General features: G+C 34.6%; 1 protein-coding gene across 4 annotated transcripts in view; it reads right to left on the bottom strand.

Moving 5' to 3' along the window:
* LOC106869372 (potassium voltage-gated channel protein Shal) overlaps positions 1–22500 on the bottom strand; it is a 442940-nt gene that overhangs the window by 381781 nt on the left and 38659 nt on the right. The gene's annotated exons all lie outside the window — the stretch shown is intronic.

The raw sequence follows: 22500 nt of genomic DNA, 5'->3' as shown, positions 1-22500 counted from the left end.
TGAAAGTGTAGCTGCTAGAATAAGAATAGCCTGGGCAAAGCTCTTACCCCTGCTGGCAACAAAGGGACTCTCACTCAGAGTAAAAGGCAGACTGTATGACGCATGCGTACGAACAGCCATGCTACATGGCAGTGAAACATGGGCTGTAACTGCTGAGGACATACGTAAGCTCGCAAGGAATGAAGCCAGTATGCTCCGTTGGATGTGTAATGTCAATGTGAATACCCGTCAGAGTGTAAGTATCTTGAGAGAAAAGCTGAACATTAGAAGCATCAGTTGTGGTGTGCAAGAGAGACGATTGCGCTGGTATGGACATGTGGTGAGAATGGATGAGGATAGCTGCGTGAAAAAGTGTCACACCCTAACAGTTGAGGGAACCCGTGGAAGAGGTAGGCCCAGGAAGACCTGGGCTGAGGTGGTGAGGCAAGACCTTCGTACATTGGGCCTCACCGAGGCGATGACTACTGACCGAGACCTTTGGAAATGTGCTGTGCATGAGAAGACCCTGCAAGCCAAGTAAGATCGTTGCCAGTGCCCCTGGACTGGCTCTTGTGCGGGTGGCACATGAGATGCACCATTTTGAGCGTGGCCGTTGCCAGTACCGCCTGACTGGCTCCCGTAGGATTTTCGAGTGAGATCGTTGCCAGTGCCCCTGGACTGGCTTGTGTGGGTGGCACATAAAAGACACCATTTCGAGCGTGGCCATTTTCGTGCGGGTGACACGTAAAAGCACCCACTACACTCTCTGAGTCGTTGGCGTTAGGAAGGGCATCCAGCTGTAGAAACTCTGCCAAATTAGATTGGAGCCTGGTGTTGCCATCCGGTTTCACCAGTCCTCAGTCAAATCGTCCAACCCATGCTAGCATGGAAAGCAGACGTTAAACGATGATGATGATGATGATGATATATATATATATATATATATATATATATATATATATATATATATACATACACACAGGGTGATTCAAAAGTCTCCATACATAGGAAAAATTTTTTTTTTATAAGAAACACTTTATAAGATCCTCTAGATTCTCTGATCTGTCCCCTTTTGATTTCTATTTTTGGGGTCATTTTGAAAGGCATGGTGTATCGTGGAAAGACGAAAGACATAAATCATTTGAAGGAACACATCACCAACTCCTTTGCCCACGTATCACCAGATGTGCTATTACGAGTTCACAATGAGTGGAGTAAACGTATTGCAATGTGTATTCAAAACAATGGTAACCATATAGAGCCTGTTGAAAAAACAAAGAAACTGTTCTTATAAACTGTTTCTTATAAAAAGATAAATTGTTCCTTTATATTGCGACTTTTGAATCACCCTGTGTGTATATATATATATATATATATATATATATATATATGTGTGTGTGTGTATGTATGTATGTATATATATGTACGTATGTATATCCATATATATGTGTTGTGAGTGTATTACTAGTTCCTAGTTCTGGCTCCAACCCTACAGCACAGAAACGTAGGCAAATGTAGTATATGGTCAGTTTAAACTGACTTATAACCCAATTAACAGAAACTGCATGGAAGCTTGCTGTGTATATATTCACTTTTACCTCACAGCTTTGTCCACTTCTACCGTCATACTTCCATGCTCTCCTGACACACACATGCACTCTCACAAACTGACACTTCTACACACATACATACACCTCAAAGGAACCACATGCACTTTTCCCACACCTCTATGCTCATCTCAAAACAGATACACTCCTATACATGCATATGCTCACACACACTCTCTCCACTTGTCTTATATCCTCTCCATAGAAGCACATTCCCACTTCACTGAAAACCCTTACCTTTTCTTTTTTTGTTTCTTTTTTCTTCTCAACCACTGATCCAGTTTCTCACCCTTTCTATGCTTTTCTTCTGATGAAGGACTAATGTCCAAAACGTTAAGATTCTTTACTTTTAAACATTAAACTAATACATTTTATGTTAACAGTTGTACTTCTTTTGTTGTCTTATTTTGTTTTGGTTTTGTTTATTGCATATACATATAAATAGTTGTGTGTGTACATATATATACACATACACACATGCACTGTTCATTTGTAGTATTTTAGCCTTGTATTTTTGTATGTTTATATTTGAGCATCTCTCTCTCTCTCTCTCTCTATCTTTCACTCTACCCCCCTCTCATATTTAATGTTATTCCCTGGTGCATTACAGATAATTCCAGAGTGCCACTGCTACCTGACTCTGCTATTTGTAGCCTTAATCAAATAAGAGATATATTTCCCCCTGGGTTGGACACCTGTCTAATACAAATAACTTCCCAAGAAAAGCCAGATATCTATTTCATCATCATGTCTACCTGACACAGATGTTCAACTAATTATTCTGTCTTGAGTCACAACAAAATATCTAAAGTGGATTTCTCTTCTACTAGAGTACCTCTGGAATTGGTTAGCCAGTTGCTTGCCTTATCACTTCATCTGTATTGTAAGAACACGTATACATGTCTGATAACAGTGTGGTTTCTCAGTACATTTAATAGCTATTATTTGTTCTTTCAAAGTTGAGGTTATGTACCTTCACTGCTCGGTTTCAATGATCAGAAACTAGATTACTGAGTGAGTGAAGCCATAAAACCATGCAATTATTTGTGTAGGGGTTACATAAATAGTTGCACAACCATTGTGTTAGAGGCTGTCGATACTCCATGATGAGATGGGATACGAGAGACCCTAAATAATAGTAATAACTATGAGCAGAAGAGGGGGACTCTATGTGTTTGTACCACATTCTAAATATAGCAGCCAGATTACTTTTCAATAACACACTGTTGCTTTAAAAATGGAAGGACACACTGTTTAACTCTTTGGTTTCCTGAGCACTGTGTACAATAGGTTCATATTACTATTAAAATATATTGCTTTTCTTTTAATTGTTTTTGAAAATAATGAAGAATTTAGTAAAATAAATTAGTTATTATTAAGCTGTTTGAAACATAAATTAACAGGGAATTCCTATGAAAGGTTTTGATTTAGATAGAGATAGGACATTTGTATCATAGGAGCTGGGTTGTCTCAAGCTGGTTGGTATCAAAAAGGGTTAATAGAATGATGTATATGTTTCATGGTGGAATAAAAGGTGAGACAGCCCATGGCTGGCAAATCTTTTATCATGACTTACTCAATCAAGGCTCACCTGGACTGACGTTTCTCTGTAGTTTTCTGGCTTGCTAGAAATAGCAGTGACATCTTGAAATTACACTCACCTGTCTCAAAAATCTATTTCTAGAAACTTCTGAAAGAACGGATTGCTCATGGCAGGAATGTCTTTGATTATAGGAATGCATAATTAGGGTTGAACTTCGTTATTTTGAATTTAATGAGACCAGCAGATGACAGAATCAGTAGAGTGTTTAGTTCCAGACATTTAAATCCAAATTCAAATCTTGCCAAGCTTGTTTCTCCCTGTCAACCTTCCAAAGGAGGCTCAGTTCACTACTTATACATTTTCCAGTAACATGTTTGGTTCTGTACCAGTGTTTAGGATTGTTATATTATATTTGACAAATTTGTAGACACACACACACACACATCTTATGTACTAGTAGAGTATAAAGGTAGGGTATTTCCGGAGAGGCACACAACCTGAGTTCTGGGCTATTAACACTGTTGGATTCCAGACTAATGCTGAAATTCTTCAAGTGTAGAAAATCCTGGTTTCATGACTGTAAAACTGTTGTGTGGGTGTGGCAAAGAGTAAATTATAACACACACACACACACACACACACACACATATATATATATATATATGCATGCATATTATATGTGTCTGTTATGTAAGCCATATAAGTTAACTGTTTATGTGTGTGTGTGTGTGTGTGTATACATATATAAAAACCATATTATGAATTTACTAATTATGTGTATGTGCTTATGTAATATATATATATATATATATATATATATTGCAAATTAACTGATTATAAAAATATATATTGTATAAACTATATTACCAATTAACTAATTTATACAGCAACCATATGTTAAAAAATTAAATCAATAAATAAACAAACAAGTAGAATGTTTGAAGCGAGAACCGAGCTACCTAATACACGTTTTGATATTTAAATAGCAACAGAATGTGTTCAATACTGGAAATGGTGTTAAGAAAAGTGACTTTCCACAGAATAATAAATTAAGCTAATGGAACACACACACCAAAAAAAAAAAAAAAATATATATATATATATATATACACACATATATATATATATATATATACATATATATTTTAGAAATAAAATAAAAACTAACATTTATTTGTCTCTTTTTTTTTCTCTCCACTTACTTCACTTTACATTAATGCCTTCACTTCGCTCTGTGTGTGTATGTGTGTATATATATGCACTACCACATATACATGCATTCACACATACAACTTCTCAGACACTGACAGTGTAGTTGTTTGTGGATTTGTATTCATAGACACATGCATATATACATATATACATACATGCACACACACACACACACACACACACATAATACATACATGCACACATACATACATCCATCTATACATACAGCGTATATCTATGCGCTTTTGTTCATGGATGTGTTTGAATATATTACTGATTAAGTTTTTGAGTATATAGAAAGCTATACGCATCTGCATACATATATATGCATACACATATACACCCACACACACTGCCTATATACTTAGATATTTGATTTTCTATATTGTTCTATAGAGATTGACTTATACAGTTAAAAGGTAAAAATAATCAATTTTAGAAAACTCTAGAAAACTTTATACTTAGTGAAATGTATAAAAAATTGTTTACACATTAAAGGAAGATAAGTGTGTGTGTGTGAATATGTACACACACATACATATACTGCCCAGAGATGAGTAAATATATGTGCATCTCTCTCTCTCTCTCTCTCTCTATATATATATATATATATATATATATATATAATTGGTTCTGAGTTCAGTCCCACTTCATGGCATGTTGGGCAAGTGTCTTCTGCTATAGTCTCAGGCTGACCAAAGCCTTGTGAGGGGATCTGGTAGATGGAAACTGAAAGAAGCCTGTCATATATGTGTGTGAATATATATATTTATACGTATGTATGTATATATTTGTGTTTCTGTGTTTTTCCCCGCCACCATCGCTTGACAACCAATGTTTGAGTGTTTATGTTCTCGTAACTTAGCGGTTCAGCAAAAGAGACCGATAGAATAAGTACTAGGCTTACTAAGAATAAGTCCGGGGGTCAATTTGTTTGACTAAAGGCGCTGCTCCAACATGGCCACAGTCAAATGACTGAAACAGATAAAAGAATATTACAATATGTATATATATATATATATATATATATATATATATATATATATATATATATATATATATATATATATATATATATATATATACAATCTCATCTTTCATTTGTGTCAATCTTTGGAGTGCAGTCATGTTGAGGCACGACCTTGAAAAGGTTTTAGTTGGATTAATCAACTACAATACTTATTTTTAAAACTTAGTGCTTATTGTATCTGCTTCTTTTGTCAAACCACTAAATTATGGGGACATAAACAAACCAACAAACATTGTGGTGTTGGGGGGCAAACACAAGCACAAAGACACACACATACACACACATTATACAATAGGTTTCTTTCAGTTTCTGTCTACCAAATTCACTCACAAAGCTTTGGTTGGCCTGGGGTCGTTATAGAAGACACCTGCCCAAGGTGCTATGCTGTCATGCTGTGGGATTGACCCCAGAGCCACACACACACACACACACACACATATATATATATATATATATATAACATCATCATCTTTATTTAACATCTATCTCCTAGCATGGGTTGGACAGTTTGAAAGGAGACAAAGAGCCTGAAGACTGCCTAGAGCTCCAATGTCGGCTTTGATATGCTTGCTATGGTTTCCTAATGCTAAACATTGTACAGAGTGTACTGGGTGCTTTTTATTGTGATGCAGGCAATTTTTGTGATCGTGTCAATTAACTTGCAAGTGGCACTGGCATCGGCCACATTCAGATGGTGCTTTTTACATGCTACTGGCACAGGAGCCAGTCGGGGTGGGGAGGCTGGCATCAGCCTTATTTGGATGGTACTTTTTATGTATCACTGGCACGGGGAACCAGTCAGGCGGCACTATATATATGCACACACACATACACAACTGTTTGTTTATATATATATATGTGTGCACATTTTTATGTCAATATATATATATATATATATATATATATATATATATATATATATATATATATATATAAACAATTAAATACAAGGATGACTCAATACTTTTTAGTATGGTATGTTTCTTGAACTTCAAAATCACGGTCTGCCTTTTCCTTGTGTGTGTGTGTGCGTATATGCGTGTGTATGTGCACGTGCACACACATACACACACATTTATTTATATTAAGTCTTTATTTTTTCTTTCCATTGATGTGTCATGGCAATGGGGGAAATTCTTACCTTAACATTTCAATGCCAATAGTGATTGTCTTCCATTTTCCCCATCTTCTATTATGGTTGAATTTAGATTTCTATGAATTTTTGTTGATTTCTTTCTTGTTTCAACAAGTATTTTGTTTTCTTGCTTATGTTTTGTTTTGTTTTTGTACATTTTTGTTTTGAGTTTATTTTATTTCCTATCAGTAATCACCAAGCTGTGAAATGAAATTGACACCTATTTTCATCAAGTCACGATAAACAGAGTGAAATGTGCAATGACTATAGCGAAATTTGAACTCATAACCTTGCTGTCTCCAGTTCAGTAATTTTACCATATAATTCTCTGTCTTTTACTCCATTATTTATTTATTCATTCATTTATTTATTTATTTATTTAGCCTGCTTTAATTATTAGAATATCGGGCATGTTGAGTGTGTGAGTTTGTCCACCTGTAAGTATAATTTTCTATCCTTCGGTATTTCACTTAACTCTGCTTTGAAAATATAAAATAATTAGTGATATAATTACGTATAATTAGTGGCCCAATTATACATGTAATGATTTAATAAATACGAAATCCAATACATTTTATTTTTCCATCAGAGGGGCTCAGCTTAACTATTTATTTTATTTGCTCATATCTCTAACAGAATATTCTTTTACCCCTGTTAACCAAATAATTTTGGTGGATCAGGGCTTTTTGCAGCAGTCTCACTGCGCAACAAACATTGAGTTAACTAGTGTCTTGGTGGACAGAACTAGTGAAAATGCTCATAAATACATAGTGGTGGTGGTGGTGGCGGTAATGAGGGTGATGATGATGATGATGATATTTATGTATTTAGACAAATCACAGCTGACTTGACCCTTCAGCATTCCAACTGGCCATGTCTGTTTAATGTTCAAATTGGCCAGAATCAGTCTCTCACACTTACCCTACAATGTTTCTCTAAAAATAAGCAATCACTTCACCAAAATCTCAAAGCTATGAGATAATGCATGAATTATTGAAAAAAATGTGAATTAATAAGTATATCGTTTGACCGAGTAATCTGAATGCTAAATGGTTAAGAATGAGTATGTTGTCATAATTATAATTTAATCACTTCACCAGAATGATACTAGTACTGTGGTAAACAGCTTTGACTAAAACCATTTGGTGTCAGATATGACCACAGTCCGACTGAAACCAATAAAATATACACACACGTGTGTGTGTTCATAAATATGGGAACACCTACATATAATGCGGACATTGGAGCTTTACACAGTCCTCTAGCTCAATGGTTTCAGTCAAGTTATTTGGTACATGTCAGTACGGAAGCTGGATAATAAATGATGATGATGATCATGATAATTATATCTATGCCTGGCATTTGTGTTTGTGCGTGTATGTGTGTATACGTATATATGTATGTATGTATGTATATATATATATATATATATATATATATATATATATATATATATATATATATATACACACACACACACACACACACACACACATATTTGTTTAGTGCAGTTATGTATGCCATAGAAATATTCCAGTACGTGAAGCCTCAGTAATCAAATACATAAATACATCGTTACCAGTGCCACCGTACTGGCTCCTGTGCAGGTAGCACGTAGAAAACATCTTTTGAGCGTGGTTGGTGTTAGGAAGGGCATACAGCTGTAGAAACTTTGCCAGATCAGATTGGAGCCTGGTGCAGCCTTCTGGCTCGCCAGTCCCCAGTCAAACCATCCAACCCATGCCAGTATGGAAAGTGGATGTTAAACAACCATGATGATGATGATGATCTAAAATCCTCAATTAATGTCTTGACCTTCAAAAAAAAATTTCTGAAATACTTCCATAAAAAAGGCAAATGAAAATTGATACCAAAAAAAAAAAAGGAAACAATTGGACACAGTTTTATGAGTTTATTGACTTGCATCAGCATGTGACCAAATAAAAAAAAATTAAAAATTCGATGCTTCCAATGCTTCTTATAATCATTTTAAAAGCGTTTTTTTTTATCTTCCTTATTTTTCTATTCTCTACGTGACTCCATAGGAGCTGAGTGCATTTTCAACTTGTCTTTTTACTTGTATAGCTTCCCCCCCCTCTCTCTCTCTCTCTCCCCTCTCTCTCTCTCTCTCTCTCTCTCTCTCCTTTTCTATTTCTCTTCAGCTCTGCATTCATTATCATCTGTTTTCTGTCTTCAAAAATTCTAAAAATAGTTCCGAGTTCTTTAATTGCAAATTCTTTCATTCGCTTCTCACCCTCATCTACTCCATTTTGGCAATCATCATCGTATGCATGATTCCGCTCTAAACTTAAAAATATCCTTATCCTTGAGGACCACATCATGGGAGTCATGCTATTCTCTGACAATCCCATCATTTATTCTAGACATTCCCAGGTGTAAACAGCCTTTCTAACATCAGATTGTAATTTTTGTTTTTTTGCCAAATAAATTTTATTAAACATTCATTTCCTAAACAATCTTGATTCATCAGCATTTATAATTTGTTAATGAAAATAATCACAGTCTTCAGTAATATATTTCATTTCAACATGACATCTGCCAGTTACATTACCATCCGCACTTGCACATTTCCTTACAGTTTTAACGTTATGAACTCCAGATGGTTTTCTAAACCTGTTGCACTGTCTGAACAATGATTTGTTAGTTTTCATTACACTTTTATTATCTTCTGTCTGTTTTCTTTGAATCACTGCAAATAGGTACATGTGCCATTTACCACAATAAATCGAATTCTCATATACGCTTTTTGAAATTGCAATACAAACTGCCAACTGCATAGATAAAAATCGAGAATTGTAATATTCACACTCATGTGCATATAACCATCTATGCTATATATGCACTGTGGCTGGGCAAGATACTGCAGTTTGCATTCAAGATAAAATATCTTATAGATGTGCTGTGTTAAAAAACACAGTATATATATCAGAGGAGGATGATAAAACTTCCTGGCAGTTGCTGGCAAGAACTATTCAATCTAATACTCTTTTAACTGCATACACCAGATACACACACTCACACATTGCATTGTTCTATGGTGAAGAAGTTTATTTCATAACCATGTTGCTTCAGGTTCAGCTCCTCTGTGTAGCATCTTACATAAGTAACTTTTGCTGTAGCACCAGAATGACCAATGCATTGTAAGTGAAACTTGGTTGATGGAGACTGAAAGAAGCTCATCTTGTGTGTGTGTGTATGTATGCATACCCTCTGGAGAAGATGAGCTGTGAACTTTATTCTCCTGTCTGTATTCTTCTATCTATTGTTTTACTCTTTGTTCTCCTATCTACTATTTTATTCGTTTATAAACTGTGAATTCCCTGTCTAGAACTTTCATACATACCTTGTCTCTAATGACGGAATATCCAGTGTATGGAGATGCTAACCTATAACTTGGGATATCCCAGAAACAGCTGTTAGACATCCAATAATTAATTAATTACTTCAAATTCACCTTACTCTAATTAAATATTCTAAATAACTTGAAACACCTGTCCTGCCTTGGCTTTTGTTGTCCTTTTTCTTCTAATATATACCTGCTAACTCGGAAGCCTACTAAGGTCTCTAGCTCCAGCCTCAGCTGTGAACTTGAAACCTAATGGATGATCAATTATAGCACTTACACAGTGTACCTATTCGTTTAGATCACCAGTGAACTAAAATCCTCATATTCTTTGTGTGTGTGTGTACATACATGTATCTATATGAATGCTTATGAAAGTATGCTGAGCTACAGCCCCAAACGTTGATACCACCATTTGTAGCTAAAATCATCAATGTTTGTTGTCATTTCTTAGCAGCAATGCATCCATTGGCTCTTTGCTTTTGAATTCTAATTGAACAAAAACTCCCCTCTTCTTCGGGATGATTGGTAATAGGAAGAGCATCTGGCAGTAAAAATCCTAATCAGTTACCTTCCTTCTAACCAAAAGTAGAAAGTTAAAATGGGCATTAAACAGAATGAATAGACAATCTATTTGTGATTTTTATTTTGTTTGTGGAGCTGTGGAAGATTTCATGCCTAGAAAAACAATGAAACTTGCATCCAACATATGGACTTTTGACACTCTACTAGAGCAGTAATGACCCATCAAACCCATACCAGCATGGTATGCAGACATTAAATGATGATGATGTAAACGTATGCCTGCATATGCATACAGTATTCTGTTATAAACACCAATGCTTTACTACTGCATGTTACATGTTCTAAATGTAAAGATACAGTCATGTGCATGACTTTAAAAAACAAGCCTATGCAGCATGTATATATATATATATATATACACACACACATTCACACACATATATATGTATACACACACCTATACACAGCTATACGTACACACACACACACACACACACACATATATATATATATATATATATATATATATATACGTGCACATTTTCACACACATAATATATGTATCTACTCATACACACACACACATATATGTATACACACTATATATATATATATATATATATATATATATAGAGAGAGAGAGAGAGAGAGAGCTATTCACATCCAGATATAAAGAGATTGATGATTCATTGCTACTTGTGTCACTTCTACACTTATCTTCCATTCATGCATCAATACTACATGGTGAGGGGCACAACTGCTGCAGCTATTGATTAAGTGCAAGCAAAGATGATGCATCATATCTTGCAGTTAAACATGCATATCAGAGCAGAGTGTAGTACACTAACTTTATACATACATACATACAGGTATATATATATATATATATATATATATATATATATATATATATATATATATATATATATAAGTGTGTATGTGTGTGTGAGTGTGTGTGTGTGTATATATATATATATATATATATAATCTTTTATTAAATTCTCTCAACCTGAAATGTCTTAGACTTAATTGCATGCTATTTCCACCTCCATCTTTTTAATATATAAAAATTTGATTTGTATAGATCTCTAATCATTTTCCAACTATATATATGTATGTATCTATGCATGTATGTCTGTATGTATGTGTGTGTGTATGTATGTGTGTGTGTGTGTGTGTGTGTGTGTGTGTGTGTGTGTGTGTGTGTGTGTGCATGTATGCATATATGGAGGGAGTGGGGCATATATATATATGGGTTAATTTTTCATTGAAAGTATTTTCAATAATGTAACACACTAAAGTCTCCCTTCTACACTGACTTGACTTTATAGATTTATACCTGATTGAATATATTGTGGATGAAATGAATAATGATATCGCCCCTTTAACAATGGCTTTATATTGATTTACACCACATTTATGATATTGTTGAATAAGTTGAACAATAGTGTCTCCTTTAAATTTATAGGTTTAAATTTATAGGTATCATCATCATCATTGTCATTATCATTATCATTACAAAAATCCACTAACAAGGCTTTGTTCAGCCCAGGTATATAATAGAAGGCTCTTACACAGCATAATGCACAGCAGGACTGAACCCAGCTCCTTGTGGTTAGAAGCAAATTTAATATATATCTATATATATATATATATATATATAGTTGAACTTTACAGAAAAACAAAAGACGAAGACAGGTGTATAAACAACAAATAAGTGTATTAGTTTGATGCTCCGGAAGGTGAGAATGTCTTTTGTGTTTTGAGGCTACGCTATTCAAGAGAAAGGAACACAAGGAAATAAACAGAGAGAGAATAAAAATCTTGTGGAGTTAGGGGTCAATCATGGTGACTATATATATATATATATATATATATATATATATATATATATATATACATATATAAAGTTAAGAAGTGTATTGGATTTAACCAAACCCAAAGATACAGGTAATACCGAGTAAGTGCTGTATACCGGCTAGTTATGCCCCAGTCGTTGTATAAACAAGAGTGGGGATTATAACATAGGTCGTGTATTAGCGTGTGTATGTATAAAGAGAGAAAAGGATAAAGAGAACAATGGCAAAGTTAGAAATATATTTTATGGATATATATTTCTAACTTTGCCATTGTTCTCTTTATCCTTTTCTCTCTATTTATACATATATAGATATATATGGCAATAACCAACACTTGTGTATTAATTAGGTATTCTACCACCAGTATACTGGATAGATGCTATTCCTTAGTTGGTTGTATTCACAACCTCTAACTATCTTTGAATTGTATATATATATATAAATATATATATATAAATTTATACACACACACACACACAATGACCCATATGGTCTACTCTTACATACCTAGAAATGATCTTGTCTATAATAATCATCTGTCAACAAGTAATGTCAATATGTTATTGATCAGGTATGTCTAATTATACTTCTTTTCTCTGTGTTCTTTAAGCTAGCCTGTCTGGTATTCTGGTAAGAGTAAAAAAGATATTTAATATCTTAATAATATTTGGGTGTCAAGTGAACAGATTCGGAAATAATAAACAACAAGCTTTGAGGAATTCTCAAATTTAGGAATTTGTCAGCAAAATCTGATTGCTCTCCTCCACTAACTACCTTAAATGGAATACTTAACCAGCCAATCATAGAGCCTCTAAAAGGTTGCTTAAACAACCAAAAGCAACAGGCAGGTCTTCCCCATGATGTTAAGAAACAGGTGGCAATAGGTACATTCTAGATCCAAGATACGTTTCTGTTGGAATGAAAGATCAAACAATTATGACTGAACTATCTTTGATTATTAGTCTGCTCAAACATAGCTGACCTGAGTTAAACAAGTGCAATAACATTTAGGTTTGGCTATTTACAGAAGTGAGTCTTGCTGCATTCAATGACTAATGACCTTCAACTGAAGTCAATATATTATCTTTAAAACTAACCTCTTTACTTATACCGACATTGATGACTTCACAATCTGATATTTAGGCAATTAAATTTTCATTCCTGATAACAAAGTGTGGTTATTTTTAATTAACATTATACTGATTAAAAGATAAATTACAATATATCTCTTAATTTCATCATCATCATCATCATCATCATCATCGATATTAAGTTTGTTTTCCATGCTGGCAGGGGTTGCATGGCTCAACAGGAACTGAAGGCTGAAAGGAACAAATCATGCTTCAGTGTCTTAGTTTTAGCACATTTTCTACAACACCATGCCCTTCCTAACACCAGCCACTTGCACTAGATGCTGTTTTTGTGGCACCAACACTAGTGGGGTCACTTTGTAGCTTGCAAGGCAAAAGAAAGCCTTCATAACGGAGAGAGTAGAAGCTCAGTTATAATGAAATCATTTTGTAACATTAAACAGCACTCTGTTCTCTTTTATTTTCTCATTTAGATTTTGCTGGACTCACTTCTAAGCCTGACTTTATTGATTTTCCATTTAATAGCCACCACTTGTAGCTGTTAAGCTCTCCCTTCTCCTCCTTCAATCACACAGTTATGAAAATTAAAATTTCATTTCATATGTCTAGTATTTTATTTTCTGTTTCAAACATTATTAATTTACTAATAGCTCTTAATGAAGCTGAATCACAGAATTTCATTAGTCCTTTAAGACACTTCGGTTTGTTTGGACGATTTCAAACTATCGTTTTCATAATCATTTTACTTTCATATTCTACAAATTTATGTATCTTCTTATGTGCTTCTTTAATGAACATTCCTGCAACACAAACTTGCTTATAAAATTCCTCAGCAAACTTCCACACACTACAGGCCTCTGCATTTGCTTATACACTTCTTGAATCAATTTCTTTTACTCAATTACTTTCTCATTTGCCTTACAATCTCAACTAGATTTCCACTTAATCTTTCAATCACAATTTTCCCAATCTCCGTTGTATTTCATCATTATAGATATAATAAAATCTAGTTGTTGGTACACAGTTTCTATAGTGGCTTTTTATGGACATGTCTTATCAACAGTTTTTATCTAAAAATGTCAGTCTTTTACTGGCTCCAGTCTTGGACTGGGACACTGTCTTCAAGATTTTAATTTATCATATCAACCTCAGGATCTGGAATTTATTTTATTGAATCACAAAATTAGACTTTTGACATAAAGGGATGTAATTCCTGTTTAGATTAGATTAGTAAGTATAAACACAGATACACAGCACAGATGCTTGCAGGACATTGATGAAGCCAAAATCACAGTAGGCAGTGATTGCCTAATGTGGTACAGAATGGGATTGACCCTGGAATCATATGGTTGGTTGCAAGCTAGAACCAGCACACTCTGTTAAGTTGTTGGTGTTAGGAAGGGCATCCAATCCAGCAGTAGAAATCATGCCAAATCTAAAACATGAGATGAGATCTCCCAACCTCTCCAGGTCGGCAATACTCTTCAAAAACCTGCTGCATTGGTCCAACCCATGGCAACATGGAAAACACATATAAAATAAAATGGAAAATAATGGTGGTTGTGATGATGACGATGATGATGATGTTAAAGAGGAGGCCTGGTCCTAAAGTTTTTTCTCTCCAATTAAATCTAAACTATTGCTTCAGTGTATTTATCCATATCTTATATCCATCACTTTTCATTCCAGTTTTGAAAAAAAAAATTTAAAAAAGCTAAATTTCTTTCTTGAAGATTTCCATGTTTCCTACATAAATTCTAATAGAACCATTGTTACATGTTTTAACATTCATTTCTAACAAATAGTTTATATCTCAATAGAATATGCTAGGTTTCTTCTTCCCCCAACCCTCACACAAACACACACTTTCTGTTATCTTCATAGAAATCATGCCATTTTCTAGCCTTGTTAATTTCAATGTTCTAGTTTAAACCATTTCGTCCTTCAGGTTTTCCTGGAATCCATGTCTCACCCTACATAGCTATTCACTTTTAAATCTAACAACTTCATTCTTTAGCATTTAATTCTTTTACAGCTTATTGCTGCTTTAGTTCTTTGGAGTTCTTTTTGCAGTTTCCATTCAGGCCCAGATTTCCTTCCGTGCACAACTATTCATTCAGTCTTTGATTATTTGATCTCATCTTTTCTTTATTTACCATATTCCACACTCTTTCCAACACCAGATCTCTTATCTTCTGCTTCTATATATTCAAAACATAGTTCTTTCTTCTGCTCTACGTCTCCCTGTCTCTCTCTCTCTCACTCCTTCTCTTTCCTGCCATTCACATCCTATTTACATGTTTTATTCCAATATAAAATACCACATTCAGTTTTGTTTTATTGTGAACATCTTTCATTATATTCATGACACCTCTTTCCATTTTCCTTGTCATGCACTCCCAAGCTGGAGATTGTCTTTGAGAATTATTTCAATGATTCCTGCAGCCAGTATATATATAAACCTACACTCTCATACAAAGCTATGTAAATCACGTACCTATCTCTTCAAACTATAACTTCCATAAGCATGTGTCTCACACAAGTTTCCACATCATCATCATCATCATTAGGACAGCAAGCTGACAGAGTTGTTAGAATGCTGGGAAAAATGTTTAGCAGCATTTCATCTGTCTTTACATTCTGAGTTCAAATTCTACCAATGCTGAGTTTGCCTTTCACCCTGTTGGGGTTCATAAAATAAGTACCAGTAGATTACTGTGATCGATGTAATTGACTTACCTCATCACTCGAATTGCTGGCCTTGTGCCAAAATTTGAAATTGTTATTATTATTATTATTATTATTATTATTATTATTATTATTATTATTATTGCCTTTGCACAGCGTCTAACGCTAGAGATGTACTACAGTGTCAGCTGTTCACTACCAGTGAACTAAGGTAACACCCCTTATTTTTTGAGCACCTTCCAGAGTATTCAGGTGATTCCAAGCAGTGCTGTTTTCTTGAAGTGCTCCACCCTTATTGCCGCCCCTATTGGCTCCACGTACTTCTCGAGATTTTTGCTCACTGTTCCCAGGGCTCCGACAGTTATTGGTACTACTACTACCTTCTTCATCGACCACAACTGCTTAACTCATTTCTTAACTTTTCTTTCTTCCTTATCTCATACCTTGTTGTTATTATTATTACTTTTATTATTATTATTATTATTATTATTATTATTATTATTATTATATGTTTGACTTTTGCTTTGCATTTGTACAAGTTGACTCAAAGTCTCACCCAGAGACCTCAAGAGACAACAAGTTAGAACTTCAAGTTGGTGTTATTCCTAGGGTGCCATATATTTGGTTTTACGCAAAGTATTGTTCTAGAGAATGTTTAAAAAAACATAAGAAAGTTATGTTTGTTTTAAAATTTGAGACTACATAGACAGTATTTTACGTAGGATTTATTATTATTATTATTATTATTATTATTATTCAGTAGTTTTATTTTTATAACGTGCTTTCACTTCACTACCGAGCGCAGCTCTGTGCGCCTTAGGTATGTGCTGTGGTGCTCTTATGTTTACTGTATTGAAAGTGTTTTGCGTAGAATGTGTGCAGTACCCAGTAGTGCAATTTTCTGTATGTTATATATATTTGTAAGTCCTGGTGTTTTTGTTATGTATTTGTCTGAATATTTTTTTATTATACCTAAGGCACCTACTATGATAGGAATTGTTTCTGTTTTTAGATTCCACATTCGAGTTATCTCTATTTCCAGGTCTTTGTATTTTGAAAGTTTTTCCATTTCTTTTAGAGAAACGTTGTCATCTGCTGGTATTGAAACATCAATTAGAAGGCATTTTTTTCCTTCATGATCTTTGACAACTATATCTGGTCTATTTGCCTTAATTTCTCTATCTGTGTGTATTGGCATATCCCAGAGTATGGTTGCTTTCTCGTTTTCTGTGACCTTTTCTGGCGTGTGTTTATACCATCTTTTTTCTGTTGCTATTCCATAATGTTGGCATAGCTTCCAGTGTATATATTATTATTATTATTATTATTATTGTTGTTATTAGGGCTGTGAGCTGGCAGAATCGTTAGCTTGCTGGGAAAAATGCTTAGTGGCATTTCACCCACCTTTACGTTTTGAGTTCAAATTCTACTGAGGTTGGCTTTACCTTTCATCCACTTGGGGTTGATAAAACAAGTACCAATTGATCACTGATCAATTTACCCCCCACCCCCTCTCGAACTTGCTGGCCTTGTGCCAAAATTTAAAATCATTATCTTTTTTATTTTTTTTGCATTTGGGCAGAATTGGATAAAATGCTTACTGACGTTTCTGATTTTGTGATTTGTTCCCTAATAGATCTGGAATCTCTTCAACAATTACAACTTACTTAATGCAATAAATAATTATAGATCTGTTTGCATAATTTATTGCACTGCACTTGAATTTAACACCAAATTTAAACTACAAACTTTTCTTGCATTTAATTCTCTCCTCCTCCTTCTTCTTCCAACACGTATTACCCTTACCACTGCAACCACCACCACCTCTAATACACACTAATCTCATTGGAATTCTATCAGAAAAATATGAAAGGCACCAACTGAAAGGTCACTGCAGTATATTGGGTCAAGCATATTTGCCCTGATTCCAACGAAGCATCTGTTGACAGTTAATAATCATATTTTAACAAACATCATCCCCCCAGCCCTCCCCACACCTTCTTTCCACAACTCTACATTTGGTTGTGTTGCTGTTGTTGTTGTTGTTGTAGGTGTAATAGTGGTGAGAATGCTGTGGGTGTGGCTTTCTCAATTGATTTGCTTAGAATTTTGTTTCTTTAATCAATAATTCAAACATATTCTAATACATATTTGTATAAATATGTGATTATATATTCACTGACATATATATAAATGTGTGTGTGTGTGTGTGTGTAGAATAACAATGAGATGCACGCACACGCACATATTCAACTCTGTCAAATTCTAAACTGGATGTAAATATTTCATTATTAGCTGTAAATATATATATTATTTCACTATATTTATATATATGTATGTATTTTCATAGATTCACAATTTTTTCGTACATGTTTATATCTGTTTTTTCATATTAGCTTGAGTTAAAGGAATATATTATTGAAATATTGTTTTACAGCCAGATGCTCTTCCAGTTGCTTACCCTTACCTGTTGGGTGTGTAAGGATGTGCGTACTTCAAAACATGTATTAGTGTGTTTGGATATTCTTTGTAACTCCCCTGTATATTTATATATATATGAGAATGTGGCTCCTTGGATATCTGTATACAATTAGACACTAGTACGTTTGATTAGATATGTATGCTTGCATGGTATAAACATATATGTGCATGTGGGGCTTTCGTGTCCAGAAGTATATACATAAACTTAAATTGTGAATGTATGTAAATATAAACCATTGTGTGTGTATGTGTGTAGACCCCAAGCTACATTTACTAGGTAGAGGTGTATCAAATTACAGGCTGGTCACCCAAAAGGAACTCATACTGTACACTTTTGCTAATCTCCTCTGTTTTCTTTCAATACCACACAATATTTTTATTTCTTTATTGCCCAAAGGGGAATAAATATAGAGGAGACAAAGGTATTGAGTCGATTACATCGACCCCAGTGCGTAACTGTTACTTATTTAATCGACTCAGAAAGGATGAAAAGCAAAGTCGACCTCGGCGGAATTTGAACTGAGAACGTAACAGCAGACAAAATACTGCTAAGCATTTCACCCGGCGTTACTGCCACTTCCTTGCTCACTCAGCTTCACGGAACATATCAACTTTAGTACTGAAATACTCTCTAGTTGCGAAGAGGGTTAGTTAGGAGAACCTATATAAAATTAACTGCTTAAAATAGTTTTTAGAAAATTCTATACACACACACATATGTACATGCATGCATACACCCAATATTGAACGGTGATAATGAGCGCTGAACACCACATTGTGTTCGTGTTTAGTGCCCATTCGGTGCTTAAGAATGCCAAAATGGAAAGGAGTACTGACACTTTCATGTGGCAATCTTGAACAATTGTGAAGATCCCTTCACATGAAACCATTGGTTGCCTTGTTAATCCACAAATAAAGTACGCACATACACACACACACACATACATACATGCATACATATACAGATGTGGCGAAGTTTGAAACATAGGTCTGGAAATTAAAATGTCTATATTAAATGCCCAAAGTTATACTTAATTTGCAATATATTATTAATTGGCCAAAAATTTGAAACATAGGTCTGAAAATTAAAACTGAACCATTGGATCGGTTATTAGGTAAATATATCTCTACATTGTAAATAGTTCAATTGAATTGTACTTGGGCATAACAATAGATGTTTGCAATTATAAAGCCGTTACCTATCTATTGTTACTCTAAGCTTCAAAATGCCTTGCTATCAATCAAACATATAGAACAAGATAGTGCTGCCTATGTAGCCTCAGCTCATCTATTGTCGATGATTGATATACAGGTGTTAAGATGTTTGACTTGTTTAGATTGACAACCGGCTCTTTGAAGCTTATAATAACAATTGGCTGACAATTTGTAACTATATATAGATCTTCAAATATTAACACCCAGTTGACAAAGAATTCCAGTCAAGTCGATATTCAGCTACTTCTTACAACATATCAAAATATTCTTCTTTTGTTAATTAGGCTAATGAGGAAGCCCCTGTGTGGTTGCTCAACCTGTTAGAAATAGTTCCCAAATCTCCCTCGATCACACCCTACCATCTTTGATAGTCATGGACCATCACAATTAAATCTGATCAGCCACTGCAGGACATCGTCCTGCATTTAGTCCAGGTAAACAGTTTAAGCACTACATTTGTTTTGTGTTCTTTGACAGTGAATATTTTCTCTCATGTTTAAGATTCCCTTGGGAAAAATTCCTTCAACTACTTGTCTAATTCCAGTGACTAATATTTTAACCCTGTCCATCTTAACATATTTCTCTGTATCCAGTTTAGACACAACTTTTACAATTAAATTACAGGAAGAAACGTACTTCACTTACTCAACATGAGTGTAATACGTGGGGAGCAAGTGTGTTTTGCTTTCACTCCACCTATCATGCATGAATTATTAATGAATTCTGGTTTATTGTGAACCAACAAGAAGCATAATGAATATTTCTGTAATAAGCAAATGACTGGATGTAATAAAAAGAATAGGGGAAAACAATTCAGATATATTTCTTCTCTCTCCTCAAAACAAACCTATCTTCACTCAAGAGGGTTTTTTTTTAATTGTTGTTGGCTCTGATACCATTTACTGTTCCAGAAACTTAATGAAATCAGGCAATTTTAAGACGAATAAGTAAAGAAAAATATTGACTGCTGTTGGTATTTTCCACGTTGACAATAGATATTGCCAAATTCCATTTTAAACCGTGTATAAGTTGGGAGTAAGAGATAACGTTTGAGTAAAAGATAGCACTCAGTGTTCCTGTCTGTTGAATTTACATTGTTTTACATTATTTAAGCTGTGACTGTGTTATTTTCTTGTCTGCTGTATTATATAAAGGACTTCTTTACCCATAGGCGCTGGCGTGGTTGTGGAGTAAAAAGTCTGCTCCCCAATCACATGGTTCCAGATACAATCCCACTGCGTGGCACCATGAGCAAGTGTCTTCTACTATCGCCTCAGGCTGACAAAAGCCTTGCTAGTGAATTTGGTAGACGGAAACTGAAGGAAGCGCATCTTGTGTTTGTGTGTCTGAGTTTGTCCCCACAACCGCTTGTTGGTGAGTTTACGTCCTCGTAAAGCAGCAGTTCGACAAAAAAGACCGATCGACCAGGCTTAACAAAACGAAAAAATATAACGTACTGAGGTCGATTCATTCAACTAAAAAAATGAGTGAAATGAGTAAAACATAAACGACAAAGATATCCATGCCTTGAAATCATAGAATCGATATGTTTAATTGAGCAAGAAGTATTTTACTCTTATCTATTTCTAAGGATTTAAATATATAAACGTATATTATCAAAAAATTCTTTTAGTGTTACTCATACACACTCTTCTTAAAAAAAAAAAAAAGATTGTATAACTATATACATGTTACTTCAAAAAACAAGAAGGTATGTATAAATATACACATGTTATTTCAAAAACAAAATATGTATGCATAAATATGAACATGTTACTTCAAAGACATTAATGTATATATAAACACTTTCTACAACACAGAATTATTTAACTGATTTTGTAAAACACATAATCATGTATATAAATGTGCTTATTCCCACAAACATAGTTATGAAACTTGACATTGATTGGCGTTGTAAATTTAGATTTCTTATATGAATTCTGCCTCGTTTCTAACCTAAATTTCACTCACTTCCAAGAGTACACGTGCTTATTGAATTAATACACTAACAACATCAGCAGAGGTCTATTTTATGTTGGTGTATAAGAAATATATGATAAAATATAGATATAATCTATCATCGTTGCGACCTCTTAGAACGTTTTAATTTCCTACTGACCCACTGAATTATGTTGTCCTGGATACTTCTAAAAAGGGATAGCCAGCGATGGAACGCCTTCGATTCATTTGGGTTGACCTAAAGTTAAGCAACATATTACTTGTACTTGGTTTACATTCGACATCAGTAGAATGGAATACAAAATAAATGCTTGCACGAATTCAGTGTCCAAAATAAAGAAGCGGAATTATGTGAGTACGGTGTTTTGCAAACTCCACGTTTTCCATAACAGTTAATGTAGTAGCACCAGGAGTAGTAGTAGTAGTAGTAGTAGTAGTAGTAGTAGTTCTACTTGTAGCAGCAGTTGTAGTATTGTAGGTCTACATCAAAAACCGTAGGAAACATCTGTGCCATTATGAATTAGATTGAACCGAAATATAGTAGCTGTGTGGTGAGTAGCTTGCTTGCCAACCACATGGTTCCGGGTTCAGTCCTACTGCGTGGCACCTTGGGCAAGTGTCTTCTACTATAGCCTCGGACAGACTAAAGCCTTGTGAGTGGATTTGGTAGACGGGAACTGAAAGAAGCCTGTTGTGTATATATATATATATATGTGTGTGTGTGTGTGTGTGTGTGTTTGACCCCCCTCACCATCGTTTGACAACAGATGTTGGTGTATTTACGTCCCCGTAACTTAGCGGTTTGGCAAAAG

This window comes from Octopus bimaculoides, chromosome 4, assembly GCF_046866305.1.
Source record: "Octopus bimaculoides isolate indiv1 chromosome 4, ASM4686630v1, whole genome shotgun sequence".
NCBI lineage: Eukaryota > Metazoa > Mollusca > Cephalopoda > Octopoda > Octopodidae > Octopus > Octopus bimaculoides.
Note: the sequence above shows the minus strand (reverse complement) of the source record. Positions and strands in the feature narration are given on the sequence as shown.